This window comes from Podarcis cretensis (genome assembly GCF_951804945.1).
Source record: "Podarcis cretensis genome assembly, chromosome: 10".
Classification (NCBI taxonomy): Eukaryota; Metazoa; Chordata; class Lepidosauria; order Squamata; family Lacertidae; genus Podarcis; species Podarcis cretensis.
This window is the reverse complement of record NC_137179.1, coordinates 9,973,273-9,991,871: the sequence shown is the minus strand read 5'-3', so window position 1 is coordinate 9,991,871 and position 18,599 is coordinate 9,973,273. Positions and strand designations below refer to the sequence as shown.

The following is an 18,599-nucleotide window of genomic DNA, read 5'->3' as shown; positions in this document are numbered from 1 at the left end:
GGGGAGGAATCAGCCCTCTATTATTATTATTATTATTATTAATGATTTTTATTTTATTGGATCATCCTTTCAGAGGAAGGACTGGGCACCATATAATGTAAGGACACTGAACTGAGTGGCTGTTTATATTGGGATACGAGTTAGCCTCTATTTCTGAGCAGATGAAAGTGAGTGAATACGGGCGAATTTAGTACTTCGCGGGCTGTCCACACGCAAAACAAAGCGGGTGCGTGTGAGAGTTGATCAGCTCAAGCTAGCCCTAGCGTGCTTTGGCAAACGGAGAGGGGTAATATTTAAAATATCAGTGTCATCCCTGGAGGAAGCTGAGTTTCGGGTTCTTGCTTGCAGGTGAAAGGGAGCCACTGGCAGAAAGTCTGAAAGTGGGGGAGTTATGAGTGGATTTGACTTGTGGACTTCAGTTCTCAAAGCCCTTAACTGCCCCATAATAATCCGGCATCGGTCCGAAGAGGCGAGGGCTGAGCCGTATGCGAGGCTTCGGCCCCTGAGCTCCTCCACGGGCCACTTGGCTTGCGAAAATGAAAGGGGCCGGAGGAGAAAGGAAGGGGTACCCTCGGAGCCAATCAGGACGCAGCAAGAGCCGTCTGCCGGCCAAAGGCGTCAGCGATTGGCTGCTCGCCTCGCGTTCGAACTTTTAACTACTCTCTCAACGTTCTCTCCATTGAGCCATTGCACCCCCTAGTGATTCATTCAAACTCAAGAACCCGGAGGAGCTATTTTCGCCCTGAGCATTTATTTCGAAGGGTGGTGGTGGGGTTTTTGTTCTCTTTGAAAGCGCAACAAGTTGCATCGTCTTCCTTTCCGCTGCTCCCCCCACCCCGGCTCCACCCGTCTTGTCGCCCTTTCTCCTATTCGCCCAGACCTTGCAATGCAATAAATTGGGTTGAATTGAGGGAAATCAAACTGTTGCTGGGAAGAATTAGACAAGTGTTTAAAATATGCGCAAGGGACCCGAGTATTGGCTTTGTTTCTGAAATGCTAATAAGTTGCATTTATATATATATATATATATATATAGAGAGAGAGAGAGAGAGAGAGAGAGAGAGAGAGAGAGAGAGCTCTGTTAATTGTGGTCATTGTCCCTGTACTGGACAGAGAGAGAGAGATCTCCTAATGCTGTACTGCAGTCCCTTCGCAGGATCCACTACCCAGTTAAGCGAAAGCATTTGGCTTCACGAGTGTTAATGTAGGCCGAGAGTAAGCGTACTTACTCACAGAGGGCAGCCCCACTTGAACTTAATGTGTTTTGCCTGTGCGTAAATGCGCAGAGGATGGTAGCCTCCACGCCGTTGGAAGTCTATGGAAGTTCCACCAAAGTTATTACTACATCAGTTTTAAGTTAAGTGTGCAGGGAGATGGTCCTAATGTTTCAGCTTAATTGGTTTGTGGATCGGGTTCAAGGATTTATTTTCCCTTTTTTTTCTTTTTGCCTTCACTGACAGATTTGCATCTCCAGTCTGTTTTGATGATCAGAGATGTCTAGGAGTTGCTTGGGGCGTAATTTAACACTTTCCTAACCAAAAAGGGGGGGAAATCCCTTCTTTGAGCGCAGCTACCAGTAATCCTCAGGCGCCGACAGGGCAGACCCAAATCTTCCCGACGCTCAGTCACTGACTCCGGATTGAGGCTACGATCCTATGCACCCTTGATAGCAGCGACTCCCCTTGAATACAGTGGGGCTTACTTCGGAGTAAGAAGCGCAATGGGTGGCGTTCAACTAACTTTTACTCAGAGCCGACCCGTTTGATATTAATGGACCGAATTTAGGCGTGTTAATTAATTTCAATGGGTCTACTCAGAGTAAAGTTTAGAATAATTTCGCACCATGGTTTGTAGATCGCAGCCCGGAAACGTACAAATAATGCCCACTTTAAAATATAATTTTAAAAAACTTTAGAGCAAGCAGGAATCCGCGATTAGTGTCATTAAACATGTTTGTCGCCTGCCTAAAGACGACCTGAATTATTGTTGTTGTTTACCCATTCCGAAAGTAAGGGCCCAATTCTATATATGTGTCTCCTTTGCTAACTCTTTCTGGCAGTTAAAAGAGCCTTAACATTTTTGCCTCATTCACAGTTGCGAGATTCCTGCATGAGTCGGAACTGCACTGTGTAAAAAATCTGTCCAGACCATTTCACGTGAATCTCTAACTATAACTGACGCAGAAAGGTCGGCGGATGGGGTTATTTTTTTCTGAAGGAAGGGAGACACCTTCCCTTCAAAAAAAAAATAAAAAAAATTGACCCAGTGCTCTCCCGTGATTTAGGCTGCGATTCTAACCCCTGAGGAGTAAATTCAGTTGAATTCAATAGGACATATCTGCGTAGACATGGTTAGGATTGCGATTTATTATTGTTTTTAAAAACAGAAGTAATGAGGAAAAGAAAGAGTAAAAAGTCCCTAGCTGCAGGCGCAGAGGAATCTTGTCCCGACTAGATGATTAAATGAAAAGTATATAAAGTCGATTAATCGAAGGGCTTGCTTTCCTGTTTTTTGTTCATCCCCACTTGGTATTTGGTGGGGCGCCTGAAGTGAACTTTCGACGCATACTCTCTTGGGACACTTAAAATATTAATTGTAATGGTTTTTAAAAAGGTAAGACGATTAAAAATGTTGAGCTTTGGTCACTTTTAAAAGTATTCCAGGCAAAATGTAAATGGCTCATCCCCGTGTCCTTATTCAGAAGGCTCGGTTTGTATTAGATAAAACAGGTAAAGAATAGTTTTGTTTGAAGAAGGTCCCAAGCTCTGCATAATATCAGTTTCTGGGGAGGGGAGGGCTTTTTGGGGTGGTGTTATTCGCCGCCTTCTCCCTCCCAAATAAGATTTAGGATGCCTGGGACCAAGGCTGCGTACACAGCATAATTTAAAGCATATGACTTCCCTCCAAGAATCCTGGGAACTGTAGTTTGCTAAGGGTGCTGTGGATTATAGCTCTGTGCGAGGGCAAACTACAGTGCCCCCGGTGTTCCTGGAGTGGGGGGAGATTATGTGTTTTAAATGCATAGTATGTAGCCTAGCCTACCTCGCAAGATTGTTTTGAGGATCAAGGGCGGCGCATTCTGCGCGCGCTGGAGAAAAGGCGTAGCAGGAAAAAGCAATGAATTAACAGCCCTGTTAGGTGGAACATCATCATTATTATTATTATTATTATTATTATTATTATTATTATTATTATTATTGCTACTCTTCCCCTCGCCCCTCCCTCCGGAAGGGAAGTAGCTGTTCAGTGGGTGTGTGGATTCGAACCCAGAATCTCTTAGCCACCGCAGCAACGGAGGAAACCTGGAGCAACCGTGCCTGCTGCTGTAAAGATGGGGGGTTTATTGCGAGCAGATCTCTCCTCTTCTCCCACCCCTCTCGGTAACTGGATTGACCGGTTGTAATTGGGAGGCTGCTCTGCCGAAGGCCCCTTTCCTAGGCCAGCCTGGCCGACGCCACTGGGGGCTGACGTCACGGCCATTGTGCCCATCCGGGAGGGGCCAAAGGAGCGTGACCGGGGTGGGGAGGGCGGAAATAGAAGGAGCCGTTCAATGCAGTCCCGCTATGGTTCCCAGCACTGGATACACGTGTAAGAAGGATTCCTCGTACAGACGTTACACTACCCTCGCCACACCGGGTCAGAATGTTGTTTGGATCATCCGGGATTCTATTCCCAGTGTTTGTGTGTTTACACACACAGAAGGCCCACTGAGTTCAAGCGAGGGGGGTTCAGGAATCCAATCATGCTTCCGCGGTGTAAGGGGTGCCATGCGGAATGGTGACAGTCTGGGCAGCCAGGGTGGTGCAATGATTAGGGTGCTGGACTAGGACCCGGGAGTCCTGGGTTCAAATTCCCCACTCGGCCACGAAGATCCCTGGGTGGCCTTGGACCAGTCGCTCACTCTCCGCCTAACCTACCCCACAGTGTTGATGGGGGGGATAACAGCGGGGGGAAGTATCTGCGCCACCTTGAGCTCCTTGGAGAAACAGGGGGATACAAATGAAATAAATAAATAAGGCACTCTGCACGTGCTCAGAAGGGGACCACTGGGAGACCCAAGAGAATGGAAGCGAAGTTGGCAAGACCATCGTATTCATTTCCGACCTCTAAAAGCGGTAGGCCTGCACGACATCAGTCATATATACATTTATTTGATGTTTATTTTGGCGCACAGGCGCAAGGGCATTGAGCACCATTCGAAGGGATGCAGATACTCTTTGCGTAGAAGTAAATCCCGTTGAGTTCAGTACAGTTTACTTCTAAGTAAGGCAGTGCGCTGCAAAAAGTGTGGTTTGTTTTCCTCCAGGTGGCTAAAGGTAGGAGCAGAATAGATCTGTTGACCAGGCAAACCGAATGCGTTTCCCAGGCCATTAACATAATTGCATTTATTCTATGTGGCTTGAGTCGGGCGGACGTCCATGGGACTCCTCTAGAGTAAGACGGTTTGAAAATTCCCGCGCGCTGCAGATGAGAGAGAGAGACTCTAAACTCAGTAAGACTGACTCCCAGGCGAACCTTTCTAGGTATATACAGCGAAGAGAAGGCCAAATTAACGCGAAGTGGCGCCCCAAATTTCCCCACATAAATGTTATTCAGGGGAAACTTCTCAACATATATAAACTAGATTCAATCCGACCAAGTTTCTGACTTAGTCTACTACGGAATAAGCGCACATGGAGGTTTAGTTTTGTTTGGGAATCCTATCCCGCTTTCCTAAGCGCGGAGAAGACGCAGTCGCGCGCTTTTCTCCAAATGCGAGCAAAAATCGGTTTGCAGAAAGACATCCGCATTTTTACTCAGGAGTAAGTTCCACCGAGGTCGGTGGGAGTGGGGTTTTCTGTCAAAGGAGCGCGTGTAGAACTGCCGCCTCCGAGTGATTATTCATCACTCACAGACGCACCTTTTTTCCATTAGAGAAAGGCGAAGCTTGCCAAATCTTCCGGAGTTCCGAGGGGAATTCCCTTTTTCTCGAGGGGCATTTTTCCTGCACAAAGACTCACCCGTAACTTCTCCAAAACCTCTCCCCTGCCCGTCCCTACACAGACGGAGTTAGGTAGCCTGAGCCACCGAAACTGAACCGGTGGATTTAAAAAGCAAACGCGACGATCTCAGTCTCCTCTCGGCTTTCGGTGAGATTCCCTTGCCAATGGGATTCACTTCGAAGCAAGCCTAGGAGTGTCTAATGAGTTGGGATTTAGTTTGGTCGTCCCCCCACCCCGCCAAGAAAGGCTACAAATCTGGATGCACGCCTTGCGGAGTGGCTTGGGAGCCTGTCTTATCCAACTCAGTGGGACTTACTTGCGAGCAAACGCGCAAAGAAAGATGGGAAGGGATGGGGTCCATAGGAGCCAACTCCTAGGGGCCGTGGGGGCTTCGGCCCCCACAATAAAATATTTGAGAGAACCGCCCTCCCCCCAAGTTGATCGGCATTGCCATTCAAATGGTGCGTGTGCGTTGTGTCATGTGATCGGTTGTGCGGGGCAGGGCTTACCTGGGCGCCCACAATATTTTATTCAAGTTGGGATCTCTGATGGGGCCCTAAGATCGGCTTAAAGCAGATCCGGAGTGGTCCATCCTGGGCACTTTCACTAAATTCGAATTCTAAACGGCGCGCTCTGGAGCGAATTAATCTCCCACTCTCCTTCCCTTTGCGTGGCCAGCCAAAGCTGTTCCTCTATCCTTCATTAACATTTGGCTACGGGCCCTCTCTCTGCGCTCTACTCCTCTTTTTTTCCGAAGCAGCCCCTCGCCTTGGCTTTCCCCCGCGTTCTCAGCTGGAAAAGATCGACCAAGCGCGGGCCGGGATTTCAGGCACACGCCCCTCACCTTCAAATCGAATTAAACGCCCCTCTTCCCCCATCCCCGTCTCCTCCTCCTCGTCTCCCCCTCTCCCTCTCCTCCTCCAAACTGGTTGCTTTGCTAATTGCTCCCAACAATGAGCTCCTATTAGGGCAAAACTGTCAATTAAAGCCCCTGCTGGCGGAGCAGGGAGAAGAAGCGAGAGGCCGAATTTCCAGCTGGCAGAGAAGAAGGAGCCGGGGGAAGCCAGGCGGAGCTGAGCCCGAAGGGAAACCGAGGATAAATGGGGCACTGTTTGTGAAAGGGGGTCGCGCACGCTCTCCCGGCTTCTCTCGGGCTGCAGACGCACTAAACACTTAAAGCACATGGCTTTCCCCCATCCTAAGAATCCTGGGAACTGTAGTTTGTTCAGGGTGCTGGGAATTGTAGTTCCGTGGTGGGTGAACTACGGTTCCCAGGGTTCTTTGGGTGGGGAATGCTGTAAGCGTGTGGTGCATGTTCACCTACTGGCTCTCAGATGGAGAGTCCTGTTCATTCCGAAGCGAAGCGGAATTCTGCTAAGTGGAGCGGGCAGTGCGGTGTAGTGGTTGGAGGAGGCGAGCAGAGTTGAGATTCGCCCTAGGCTCTGCGGTAAACTGGGCCAGTCGCTCTTCTGCCTCACAAGGTTGTTGTGAAGATAAAGTGGGCTTTGGCTGGTAGCTTCTGACATCTCTTTTGCTTCCATAACCCACCCATCTTAAGCCCTCATTCTCATTACTTCGGAGTAATGACCACGGTCAGAGTTCAGGAATGGAGGGGGCCATTCGAACGTGAACAAATAAATTAAAAACATTTCAGCGCACCCCCTTAATTCCGCGGGAAGTGTTTGTTTTGGTTTGAAATATTCCGTGTCAAGTAGGTAGATACCCACCAGATAATGCCAAGGTAGGTTCATCAAAACTGAAATTCTGGAGGTGCGATCTTATTACTTGGAAGCAAGCTTAATTGAACTCAATGGGACTCTCTTCTGAGTAGAAATGCGTAGGATCGCTCCCTAAACCTCTAATCCTAAGAACTTTCTCCTGAATCAAATTAAACTCACTTCCCAGAAAGCACATCTGCTTCGGAGACGGCAAACAAATTTTAGTGGAACAAAATCAGGCGAAAGGAAGTGCCTGTTTCTTTGCGCATAGTCTGATTCTGAAGAAAACAATTTCTTGGAAGCAAGTCCCATTGAGTTCAATGCAGTTTGCTTCTAATTTCAAACACAAGCAACCATCCGGGTCGTTGCACCAAAACGAGGTCCACAACCCACAGTATCGTACGTTTACCAGACACCTGACCTCCACTGAACTCTCCTGCTCCGTCCTGCGCGGATCAGGTCCTAAAGTTCTCTCACGCCAAAGCTTTCAAACCGAAAAGATCCGCACTGGACACCATGAGGAGACCCGGTTTTCCCAGCCAATAACTACACAGATGACCACAACATGACACAGAGATATTGCTCCCTGTTCCCTACCAACACACACACAAACACACAGGGGAACCTGATTCGCTCGATAGTCCCGAGATCTTTCCCCTAAAATCTTTATTTAAAAAAACCTACACAAAAATCAAACAAAATCGATGAACAATTCTAGCTGAACAGCTGCATCAACTTTTTGAGATTGCAAAAGGACCAGTTCTTGCTATAACCGAAGACCTCTTTTAAAAAATGGAAAAAAGACTCTTATTTCACTATACCCGGGCATTTTAAAGATACTGTTTAGCGACATAAAAGGCCTTCTCCTACTTGGTTCTGCGTGGGTGGTAGTTGCGTGCTTGTTACTTTAAAAAATAAATATAATTATTTCCGTCTTGCTCTGCATAGTACGTTTCTGCAGTTTTCAATAATTAAAATTTATGGGAGTGTTGTCACGAAAACTTCGGTAAAGATGTGCAGTATTTTATTTTTTAAGAATCTCGGTGCAGCAACTGCAGGAGCCGAGTGTGTGATGCTGATTCATTCAAATAAATAGGTTGTACACGGACTTCAGTGGGAGGAGGATATTCCAGGTCTGAGGGAGAGGGGGGTGGTTTACACATTCCAGTCTGAGTGTACTCCGAATTACTTGATCCAGAATCAATACTACTACAGGGGTGGCTAATTTAATGCTGGTCAGTTAACCGGGGGCATTTCCTTAACTCTCTTTTACATTTCACCACCATGTCAAAAGTCTTATGATCGTAGAGTTGGGACCCCAAGGGTCATCTAGTCCAACCCCCTGCAATACAGAAATTTAAGGAAAGTCGGAGTTTCTGCCCCTTCCCTTTCACAGAGAGAACCAATGTCTTCATGCTCACTAGTGATGCATCAGTACGGAACCAGCCGTTATTCCTTATTCACTAATCCGGGATAAAACAATGTGCCAGGACCTCAGGCAATCTCTAAGGGGTGTGTGTGATTTATTCGTGAATTAAATGGGGGGGGTGATCTATCCTAATCCCAGCCAGTGTGAGTAGCGCTGCAATCTTACCCCACTTACCAGGGAGGGGTGAGCCCCACTGATTTCAATGAGTTTGACTTCTGATTAGCTAAGAAGATGGCTCAGTAAGAAAGCGAGTGGCGCGCACTGCGATCCTATCCGCGTCTCCTCGCAAGTAAAGTCCCAGCATGCTCAATGGGACTTGCTCCCGAGTTGAGTGTGTATAGGACTGCAGCACTGAGCATGTATCTGAAGAAGTGTGCATGCACACGAAAGCTCATACCAATAACTAACTTAGTTGGTCTCTAAGGTGCTACTGGAAGGAATTTTGTTTGTTTGTTTGTTTTGTTTTGTTTTGTTTCGACTACAGCAGACCAACACGGCTACCTACCTGTAACTAGCACTGAGCATGTTAAAGAAGAAACATGCCCCCCCCCGGAAGAAGGGCCGGATCTAGTATGATCAGGTAGCTAACAAAATAATGTTGTTCTGTTTATCACGAGCCAAGGTAGTAGACCAGTAAGGCATCTATTCTACGGACAGCAGCTTTCAAAAGGGGGGGGGTATATTGCAGTCGCCTCCCTGGCCCTTGGGATCCTGTAGGTGGTGATTGAACCTGCGGCCTTCTGCATGCCCACCACGTGTCCTTTATTCAAGCATGGGTAGGTACTGGCAAAGGGGTCCCAAAGAACTCCGGACTAGCTGACAGAGAGCAAAACCGCCTGGCCTCTCCGAGTTCCTCTGTGACCTTCTAGATTACTGGCACCTGGTCTGAATTTCCCTGTCTCCTTGCTGGGGGAGAAAGGAGGGGGGCTCGAAGAGCACACATACACACACGCAACACACACACACACACACACACACACACACAAAAACACTTCATCCCGTCGCCGAACTGCTTTTAGCCCGCATACAATTGACTGGAATAGGATTATGTTACGTTTACTGGGCTGGGATTTGACAGGGAAAGCAGCGCAGCGCAGGTAAAGCTGTGTAAACAGCCCCGAGCGAGGCATCGGAGGGTTATGGAAGGGACACGGCCCAGGGCTGAGATCTGAAGGCTTCTCTTCTCCCAGCCCCCCCACCCCACCCCATCGCAAAGCAACTCGGGTTCCCCGGGAGTGGGAGGATTCGGGGACAACTTTTGTTGCGCATGGGGGTCGGGAGAAAAAGGCGCGTCGCTTCTTCCTTGCCAAAAACAGCTGGACGGCGCACGCTTCCCCAGCGAAGACAGACGTGAGACACAACAATCTCTGCAAAAGCAACCCAAACAGGTAGCCCTGAATCCCTGACCGGCGGGGCGGGGGACAAAAGGGAGTGGTTGTTCAGCGCCCGAAACGTCGAACAAAACTAAACACCCGAAAGGGGAAGGGGGGTCGCCCTTCCGCGCACCCTGGTGAGCTCTGCAAGCCTGGATCGAGGGCTTCTGCTCAGCCGCGCGATCCTAACGCAGGAGTCACACCAAGTGAGCCTGACAGTGCCTGTCCAACGCAAAAGAAGCAAGTCCTATTGAATTCAATGGGGGGGGGCTATTCTCAGGTAAGCTTGGCTGGAATTGCTGCCTGCCTGCCTGCCTGCCTGCTTGCCCTGTGGAGGCGCTGACACCCCTAGGCCAGCCCTGCTCGGTGGTGCCGGCTATCAAGGAAACAGCAGCTTTTCAAAGTTTCAAAAGCCTGGTGAATCTCAGGGATGGCAAAGGACATCGGTTCGAGCACATGCTCCGGTGCTTCCATTGAACTCAACGGGACTTTGCAGATGCTTAATTTAGGATGCAAGGCTGCCGGGCCCCCCCCCCCCTCTGTCTGAGCGCGGAGAGAGGATAACCCCTTCACCGCTTTCAACTTGGCTTGCCCTTCGTTCTCATTGGTTTTCTGACGCTTTTGCCTATAACGTTTTCCCCCTCCTTCCCTCTCTTTTTCTTTCTTTCTTTCCCTTTCTTTCTTTCTTTCTTTCTTTCTTTCTTCATCGATTCTCCATTCTCTGCCAACTGTGGAAGCCTGGAAAGCACCAAGCCTGACGGGTCAAAAGCTGGAAATTCGTGCGTATTGCAGGGAGAAAAAGAGGAAGCGAAATAACGCCTCAGCATCCGATCGTGTCGATTCGGATGATCTTCCTCCACCGCCACCGACGGAGTGGCCAGCTTCCCTCTGAAGATCCCGAGAGATCGGGAAAGACGTGGGGGGGGGGTCGGGGTCGGGTGAGACCCTCTTTCAGACCTCTAGAGGTCTGACTCATGGAATAAAGTTTGGAGAGAGGCCCATTTGAGAAGGGGGCAGATGGTTGGTGAGTAGGAAGGAGGCCTGAAGAAAAATATATACATTCTCTCTTTTCTTTTCTTTTCTTTTCTTTCCTCTCCACCATTCCCCCCCCAAAAAAAAAATCATTTTCTGAAATTAAAAGATCCGCTGCCTTCAGGACAGTTTAAAAAGTAAGCAAAAGTGAGATACGGCAGACTCAAACCGGCTCCACCAGTCCAGGAAGCGACCCTTCCCCCTTCTACATTCCCAAGAGAGGGAAAGAAGACGGTGCGGAAATAGGGGGAGTCGAAAAGTAAGAAACAACCTCGTCGCAAGCCACGCTTAGGGGGGCTTTTTAAAAAAAAAATTGGGGTTTTTAATTTTCTAGAATCTGCGCGGGGATCTCCCTTCGCCCCCGCGCATCCCCTCGCAAACCGCAAGGCTACCTAGGATCCAGTCAGTTTCAGCTTTGGATCTAGTTAAGTTTCACTTTCTCCGCTGGGAGCGAGGAAGATCCCACAAGATTTCCTGGTGAATGGAGTGTGCACGGCGTCGGGGGTGGAGGGTTTAAGCGAGCGACAACCATCACCACATCAACTTGCTCCTTTCCCTTCCCCACCCCCTGCAAACACGCAGACCAGCTTGCAAGTCAACAGATACACACTTTGGGCACCTTGCTGCCCTCCCTCCCTCCATAAGAGCCCCCTCCCAAAAGAACAAATACCCCTGCGCGCTTGCTTGCTTGCTTGCTTGCTTGCTTGTGTCCACACGGTGGTGTGCACGCGCACTTGAACAAACCGCGCGTAGAGAGGAGGTGGTGAAATCTCTCTCACACACACCGACACAAAGTGCTTCTCTCCGCCGGCCTCTCGCGCGCGCTCCCCCCTCTTAGCAGTAGGTGTTTAAAAAGAAATTCGTCAGAAAGGCTCTCTCTATTGAAACCTACAATCCTGGGCCCATTCGCTCAAGCTTCTGAGTAGACGTGTCTAAGAATCCGGAGATGTCTTTAGAAACGTGCAGTTCTGGGAAATATAACCGGCGCGAGATAAAGATCCTGTCTTTCCCCGCGTTGATTTTAAGGCAATAGATCTCTCAACCTTTACTCTCCTCCAGACCCCCGAATTCTTTTTTTATTCTGACGCCTTTCTTTCAGACCTGCTCTGCGCGAGTGTGGGATGGGGAGTCGTGTCCGCGGGCTCGTTACCACGTGTGGATCCGAAGCAGTTGTATTTCTTGTTATGAGCTTGAAAGGAGCCAAGAGGAATGCATGGGGGGGGTGGAAATGCACGGTGGCTGCTTGAATGCAAGGTTTGAGTACCTCTAAGAGCAGGCCTTTGACCCTGCTTGGGAACCCAACCCTGAAGTTGATTTGTTTATGAATGCGTCGGCTCTTAGATAATGCTCTTAGAATGGTGTCATGGTGTCAATCAAAATGATACCTTTTAATAATTCCCCCCACACACACACACACACCTAGACATTCTCTGGCCTCTAGAATAGTACATGAAGGGCCTGTTGTTTCTAAGAAGTTTCTGTAACTGAACAAATAAATTAATCTTGGCTTAATCTTTTAGGCACCTTTCCAGGCCTAAGAGTTTTTTTGGGGGGAAGGGGGAGGACCAAACCCTCAAAGGTTTTTGTTGATGTTTCTCTGCTGTTCAGACCTGTTGTGACAAAAACAGAGGGGAGGTGGGGGTTGATGGTGGTGCAGGGTAAATAAGAACCCATGAACCTTGTGTGGAGTGGACACATGATCTTTACAGGCCTGCATAAAGATGACAGGAAGGAATTCCTGATTTCTGAATCACCCTCTTCTCTAGAAATGGAAGTGGAAGAAAGGCTGAGCTCTCTCCAATATGAGATGCAAGGTTCTTGGTTTCAGCCGAAGCTCCAGGCCTTCTTGAGAAGTTAGCCATGGTCTCCATGTTAGCCAGCTGAAATAAATTTATTCTAAATATCTGGTGGGTGTGCTTGTTTAAGCTATTTAGATAGAGACAGACAGACAGACAGACAGACAGATGAGAAAGAGAGAAGATAGACAGACTGAGCCAATAAATCATAGATTCTAATATTGCTCCTGCTATGAATCTCCCAGGTAATGAACAAACCTGTAAACCAAGTCAGTCTTCACTTTTATCCTCAGTGTGGACAGGATAGCACCAGCCCACCTAGAGGACTGTTGTGCAGATTGCTCTGGGGAAGTAGCTCAGGGTTGCGGAACCTTTGGCCCTCCAGATGTTCGTTGGACCACAACTACCATCATCCCTGATCATTGCTCCATGCCAGCTGGACCTGGTTAGAAACGTTCCAACAACATCCGCAGGGCCAGAAGTTGCTTATTTTTTATGTAGATGAACACTTTGAATACTAAAGCACTATACACATGCTAAATGTAATTCAGAAATATATCGGTGTGTCTACCTATGCACACAGAGGGGTGTAGGTGTCTGCACACGCATCCATTTAAAACTCTAAATGAAGTCTCTTGGTTGGGTTCATTAGCCGGGAACAAACCTTTGTCAGTAGTATACCTACAACTAACAAAGCACTTAAAAACAAAACAAAACGTGATTTCCTAGACTTGCTGTTTGCTGCCCAAACAGCCCAGTTTGTACTGAACTTGATTGTTATCGCCTAATCCCGAATTGCGGATTGCCCTGTAATTTAAAGAATGATTCCTTGAAAACCTTAAGGAATTTCGCATCTATAGGATGATGGTCCACTGTACAGTTTGGAAAGGTCACTGCCGACCTATTGCTTTCCTCTGGGTCTCCCTCTCTCGCTATCTTTTCATTCGGGGGCTTCCTTAGAAAACTGAACAGAGCGATGAGAGGAGGAGCAAAGGAAAGACCTTCCCTCTTGCATGGGGTGGGGGGGCGTGATGGGTACCGCCGCGATCACTGTCCTAGAATAGCCCCCTTGTTTGAAGTCAGTCGTAGTCAGCCACGGCACTGCGCCAATGCCAATTCACGCACACACACATTTTTTTCTAGCATCTGAAGCCATTTTTTTTTGGGGGGGGGGGGAGAAACCCGCTTACTTCTACCGCCATCAATTCAAGAAGCAAAAGGGAGCTGATCATTCGGATTGCTATTTGGATCAACGGCTTTGGAAAGCCGACGTGAAAAGGAAAGAAAAATCACACGGTGTTGGCTTTCCTTCAAGAGCGAAAAATTGGCCCAGTGACCCAGGACGGGTCAAGGGGGGGGGGTGTAGATTGGCGGCCACAATCATCTTTGCATTGAAATCTCTGTGCGCCGGATCCACAGCCTCTCTAGGGTAATGTCAGGCAACCCTGCTGCTCCAGATTCCGTTGGATAACATATTCCAGCGGTTGAACAAGAAGTCCCATTGAGCGCTCGCTCCGGTTTAACTGGGTCGTGAAGTGTGGCGGAACGGTTAGCACGCGGGCTCACAGACACATCTTTTTCTCGAAAGTGCGTGCCTAAGCAAGGTGTGCTTTCGCGCACTCACCGGGTCACGGAAGTGTTGGAGAAATCCCGGAGAAAATGACACGCGCGCGGGCGATGGAGACGCGCCGCTTCTCGCTGCCCAGAGGAGAAACTGACTCGATTCAAAGCAACATCGACGAATATAGCAAGGAGACACCCACACATAACCCAGCGAAAACGGCTAAGTTGGAAACATAGAGTAATTCGCACTACATAGAACCTCGAGAGCTTAAATCTCTGTGCCGCGCGCGCGCGTACACGTACACACACACACACACACACAGCTGTCATGAACCTCTACATCCCCCACAACACAATGAAGTGCATCGCAACGAAGAAACGCACGACCCTCCGGGAAATCGTTCCCCTTCATTTCTGTGGGGTTTGCGCAGGAAGACATAACCGCCAGATTCTGCCCCAAAGCAATATAGATCGACGCGCGTTCAGAAGCGAAGCAAATGCCCAGGTGGAAGCTCATTGAGTATTAAGCCAAAAGGCACCCCCCAAAAGACAGAAAAGGCAAAAATATGTGATCTGGATGCCTGGAAAGCGGAGAACAAGCTACAGAGATGGGGGACTTCTGCAGCTACGTGGAACCGTCTCCTCTTTCTCTGGAACTGTCGCCGTACGCCGGTGAATTACGATCTAGCGACCGCAAAAGTCCACAAATGCATCATAAGCACACCTACCTGGAAGGCCGGTTGCTGAAGTCAGCTTACTTCCAAGGAAAGTATCAGAATACTTATGGCTCCCTCCCCCTCTCCACTCCCCGCTCTGCCTTTTGCGTGGGAGGAAATTCCGTTGATGATTATTATTTTTTTAATTGACTTCCTTCGAAGTCAGCAACACTCACGATCCGGGTCAATCCGAAAACCCGCGAGGGTCAAGAGACTCGTGAGTACTCGGCTGAACAAACACGCGTGCGCCGCGGTCAAGGACGCGCCGAAGTGGGGGTCACTTCTTTCTTAGCAGAAAAATAAAAAAGGCTAGGTGTTTCAAAAAGGAGAGGGGGTAGGACAGACCTAGGAGAAACTGTTCCATTCACACACAGATCTAAGGAAGCCTGTGAACCAAGGGGAGGAACTGCAGCAACGCGAGCCCCTTGTTCCAGATTAGTCTGGAGGATTTGCACAGCGAAACCAACGAGAAGGATTCGAATTAGAAACAATATATATAGAAAGGGCCACTCCGGCTCTGTCTCGCACGCGCACACCTACCGCTCTGCAAAGGGAGCTCTTTAGCAAATGCGTTGCACCCAGGACCCGGCAAACGTTTCGCCACCACGGGCATCTCCTCTCTCTCTCTCTCACCCACCCATCCCATTTTCAAACTGCGATCTGTCAATTGCGGGTGTGAGAATGCGCAGGAATACGCTTGCCGCTTGCTTACGATAAAAGTCTTCCCCACGCGCGTTTTTACGCCAACAAAATGCAGGTTTCTTTGTTTATCCTTTCTCGCGAAGGGAACAAAACACACACACAACGATTCTCCAACGATCCGAGCTCTGTTCAAAATGAATTTCGTAAAATTCAGCGACCCCTACACTCCCGCTGCCCCAGCTCGGATCGGTCGTATCCACACAAGACTCCTCTCTGCAAACCCGGCTTGGCACATTTCAGGGGTCCTTTCCAGATTCCCCTTTCAGGTCCACGAATTGAATTGCGGTTATCATTACGCCCAAGGTGGCTCGGTCTCGTGTCCCTCGCTCCGTCCCTCCTTTCTTAGCGCAACATTGTTCTTATTACCTCGCGCAAGAGAATCCAGAGGCTAAAACGGCTCCGGAGGAAAGGGTGCCTTTGATAGGGGCAGCGCCTGCCAAGGGACGATTGTTTCTGGATCCACACGGCACTTAAGCAAAGGAGGACGCGCCTTTTGAAAGCGGCTGGGACTGAGAGTTTCCTTCTCCGGCGTAATTTCTTGGTGGATCCGTTCCCCTCGCTCGCTTCCATGTTTCTATTCCTACGCATATTTATATCCCCGAGCTAGCATTTTAATACAGTTGCAGCGCTTAATTTCTCCGATCCCATTAAAAAAAACAAAAACAACCAATTGCATATTTACTACTGGAAGAAGGTGCAGTCGGAATTGTTGATACATGCAGGTGTGCTCAGTATCCTGAGACTGCCTGCTGATTGTTTTGGGAAGGAGAACTAGTGATGCCAAATTATTGAATAACCAAAGCGAAGGAAGCTGAATCCGAGCGAGCCCGCAGACGTTATTTGCAGGGCACCGCAGGTATAAATTGTGGAAGGGATAGCAAGGGGGCTTGCAAATTTTACAGCGGGTTAAAGAAAGATGGAAAGTAACTGGCGGGACTGCAAAGATGGAGGCAGACAAAGGCGGACCTTGAAAGTGAAATTGACAAGAGACCGGGAGCATTTCCCCCCAATGGTCTAGGCTAGACTCCAATGGAATCTCTTAAGCATCTCTATGGAATCTCTTTATGTATCTTCACGGATACATATAGATTAGAAGGGCGACGCTTTATCTCGATGTTCCAAGCCTAATGAGAAGACATAGGCTAGAGAAGGTATTATGGGCGTTAAATAAGCGTATATCCTTATTTGATTGAATTAATGTATCTGTGTTTTTAAATTGCTCGCCGCTTCCTAAGGCCCAAGGGAGGGTAGCAGCATTCTCGCATCAATTAAATAAACACTATTAAAAAAAAAATCAAATAAAAAGAAATCCCCGGCATCCATTTGATTTTATTTCGATGCAAAGACGAAATTATCCCCTTGGGCTGCGCGATAGATGTCACGCAAGATTATGCATCCCAGTTATCGCGCCTGCCTTTGCAGATACCTGCCGGCCATCATTTCACCCCCAAGGAAATGTGGGGTTCCTGAGCGTTCCGCAGGCTTTCTACGAAACGCGGGCCCGTCTCCCGTTTGCATTCTCTCTCTCTTAGAACCAGGGGCGATTTCAGATATTTTGCGTGGACTTGCTCCCCCCAGCACCCACCCTGCTCCACCAGGACCAGAACCACCCCAGTCCGGAGGCTTAGCCACAAGCCGAGTCGGGGCTGCCGAGAAACCTGCAAGAGGTCATCTGATCTCACAGGGGGAAAGTCCGGTTCACCCACCTTCCCAAGTCCCCTTCCAAGGTCACCGAGGAGGGAAGGAGGGATGGGGAGAGAGAGGATGTTGGAGGGGTGAAAATATATCATCCAAGTGCATCCTGAGAAACACTATTTACTGATCGTTCCGTTCCCTGCAGGCTTGTGAAGGAGATTCTCGACGGGATCCCCCGCCTTGACCCACGTGGAAAACCAGAGACCGCGCAAAGAGGAGAAGCCGAGGAATGGCTCTCTCTCTCTTTTTTGCACTGACCTGGGAACAAGCGCCGAGAGCGATTTATCTTCTCTCGATCTGCTGGAGAGGTGCGCTCAGGAAAAGCAGCCGAGTCCACCCGCGGTTCTTGCTGGTGCCGCCGTCGGGGCCGCGCGCATCGCCGAAGCTGCTGCCAAGCCGAGATCGAGGGATCTGGGTGATCCGCATCCTCCAAGCGCCCAGCCCAAATCTCTCTGACCTCCCTGCTCCTCCTCCCTCCCTCCTCCCTCCTCCTCCTCCTCCTCCTCCTCCTCTTCCTCACCACCGTGCGAGAGAGAGAGAGAGAGAGCGGAGCGCTTCCGGGTTGGAAAGAGGGCAGAGAAAGAGTGAAAGAGACGCAGGAGGGGAGGGGAGGGAGAAAAAGAGGACGGGCGGGTCTTTACGCAGCCACCCCGCGAATCGCAGGTGGGGTTTGGGGTGGGAAGAGGAGGAGGGCGAGGGGAGGGGAGGAGGCTTCTTCGGGAATCGAGTGGAGCTGCATGTGATGTCATGGAATCAACCCGGCCCGGGCCCGCCTGCCGCTGTCGCCTGAAGAATTGACAAAGACAGGCAGAAAGCTCGCGGGGGCTTTGGGGAATAACAAATAAAAGAGCCAGCAGCAGGGGGAAGCGTGTGGTCCGTCACAGGGGCTTGGCGTCGGAAGCTTTTGTCATTGACCAAAGTCGACCTGGATCTAAGGCGCACCGTGCGCTTTCTGGAGGGAGAGAGAGAGGGGGTCCTCGCCACCATGCGCGCATTTAGGGAGCAGAGAGCTGACACGGAAACATCCACCCGGAGACACCCCCGCAGCTTTAAAAGCACAGTTCCCTCACCCAAAGGATACTGGGAACTGTAGTTCAGCCCCTAGCAAAGCTCCAGTTCCCAGCACCCTGGAGGCAACTAGCCCTGCTCGCAAGATTCTCTGGGCGGAGGGATATTCAGGGTGGGCGCATGAAATCATTCTGCGCGCGCGATTGTTTGTTTGTTTTATGACGTCTCTTGCTTTCTTCCCACCCAAATTAACGCCCAGATGCGGGGGGGGGGGTTGCGGCGTGGGGGAGGGGGAGAGAAGGAGAGAGGCAAGCGAAGACCCCTCTCCTCCAGCGTGCGCGCGCCCCCGCGCCTGAATCCAGACATAACAGCGAAGGGGAATGAGACAAAACACGCTCACGTTCACCAATCGCGCCCTGGAGAAGCTGGACTGAAATCGATTAGACTTAGCGTGGGGTGGGGTGGGGGTACACACGACCCTTGTGACACATTCCCTTGTGAGCAAATACCATTGTTTCGCTTTATCACCCACCCGTACGCGCATTAAGGTGTTTCAGGATTGGGACCAGTTTGCCTTAAGTGGAT

General features: G+C 49.6%; 1 protein-coding gene across 3 annotated transcripts in view; it reads right to left on the bottom strand.

Annotated features, from left to right (window-relative positions):
- The window catches only part of GATA3 (GATA binding protein 3), a 77,015-nt gene extending 59,580 nt beyond the window's left edge, over positions 1-17,435 (bottom strand). Inside the window, exon 1 of one of the 3 annotated variants that reach the window (XM_079992824.1) lies at positions 17,265-17,435. The gene's annotated coding sequence lies outside the window, so the exon portion shown is untranslated. Of the gene's footprint in view, positions 1-14,522; positions 14,544-14,621; positions 14,642-17,264 lie in introns of those variants that run through there. The other 2 variants (XM_079992826.1, XM_079992825.1) reach the window with 2 other exon arrangements.
- Between the last annotated feature and the right edge of the window lie 1,164 nt (positions 17,436-18,599).